Here is a 1,773-nt window from a genome sequence, read left to right on the forward strand (position 1 = left end):
TCATATGGTGGTGTTGACGGGTCTTTGACTTTGACCAAATCCTTAACTATCAGCACTGGGCTCCACAGGGGTGTGTGATGTTCCCACTCCTGTAACTGTTGTTCAGAAATTACTGTATTTCTTACTACTTGTGTGTTGATGCTTAAACAGCGGATGAGACCTCAGTGGTGGGTTTAATCTTAAACAACAATTACACATCTTACAGGAATGAGGTTTTATCCCTGGTAGACTGATGCAGTAGTAGTGTAGTTTCCCAGGATCAGTCGGGGTCACCTGCTGTTTAAAAACAACAACAAGTCAAACAATTCAGCTGTTTTCTAGAGGCTTAACAGTGCTTTTTGTCCTAATGATTTATTTTAATGTTTTATTTCTGCTTCCTCTAGTCTCCCAGATGAGCATCTTGAGGAAAACTTTTGCAGAAACCCAGATGGAGAATCCCAACCGTGGTGCTTCACCACTGACCCGTCCAAACGATGGGACCTCTGCTCTATACCCCGCTGCAGTAAGTCCTCCTATCTCAGTATGTTTCCTTGAGGGTGCAATTTGTAATTTCCAGACATCCAGGCCAAATGAATGGGGGCAGTATTTTTCCCATTCTCAATGTTACAAGTGAGATTCCTATGGATATCTTTCCAACAGGTTGGGATGTTTCATTTCAAACATTAAACAGCGGACATTATTTTACTTACAGCAGTGAGGTTCTCTGTCTGCAGCTCACGAACGTTTAACATAACACACTGACTCTCCAGTATGTCCCCCTTATATAATAGATACTATTATATATAAAATTGCTAAACATATTTGGTATATGGTGGCACGGTGGTGCACTGGTCGCCCCACAGCAGTCGGGTTCCAGGTTCAAACCCTCCAGCCAGCCACGGTCCCTCTGTGTGGAGTTTGCAAGTTCTCCTCATGTCAGCATGAGTTTTGTTCGGGTTCTTCCTGTCCAAAGACATATAGGTGGAGTTAAAGTATAACTCTAGGTTTCTGAGGGTGTGAATGTGAGCATGAATGGTCGAATCTATATGCAAGGCTTGTTTTTTAGACAATATGTGTTTAGCAACTGTTTAGTAATTACCTTCTTTCACCTCATTTTGTTTGTTAAGCATCCGAGCCTCCCACCATCGTACCAGAGATGAACTGTGCCAGTGGTAACGGAGAAGCATACCGAGGCACAATTGCTGTGACTAAATCTGGCAAAACGTGCCAAGACTGGTCGGCTCAGACGCCACATGTCCCCACCCGCGGGCCAGATAACTACCCCTGCAAGTAAGAGCTAGTGCAACTGAAATTTTTTTTTTTTTTTATAAAAGAGGAACATATGGTATGTTGCCGTCATTGTTTGATATGTGAGAAAGTTGATTAGCAGATCGCCCCTTGAGATGAACCATCTCATTTTTGAGGGGTCCAACACAAAACATACAATACACCACATTACAATGGACACAATCACAACATACATATTTTACATTATCCTGGCCTTGAAAAGTCATGAAAACCGTTGAATGTTTTGTAAAAATCATGGTTTTGTGTTGTGTGGTACTATGAATTACATTGATGTCACATAACTGTGGTTTATTTTCTGTAGCTGATGATGGAATATAGCTTTAATTTGCTCCAACGTATGATGTTTTCGTTATGTTTCTGTCTTTCAAAGGCATATTTTCTTTTCCATCTATCTGTCAGTCTGTTTATATATATATATATATATTATATATATATATATATATATATATATATATATATATATATATATATATATATACTACAGGA

General features: G+C 39.8%; 1 long non-coding RNA gene across 1 annotated transcript; it reads left to right on the forward strand.

The window, feature by feature from the left end:
* Window positions 1-51: 51 nt before the first annotated feature.
* Window positions 52-1,270, forward strand: LOC121939051. The gene is made up of 3 exons (XR_006105393.1): window positions 52-70; window positions 384-502; window positions 1,107-1,270. It is a non-coding gene; the product is annotated as an uncharacterized LOC121939051 (long non-coding RNA).
* The last annotated feature ends 503 nt before the right edge of the window (window positions 1,271-1,773 follow it).

This window comes from Plectropomus leopardus, unplaced genomic scaffold, assembly GCF_008729295.1.
Source record: "Plectropomus leopardus isolate mb unplaced genomic scaffold, YSFRI_Pleo_2.0 unplaced_scaffold4030, whole genome shotgun sequence".
NCBI classification, from domain to species: Eukaryota; Metazoa; Chordata; class Actinopteri; order Perciformes; family Serranidae; genus Plectropomus; species Plectropomus leopardus.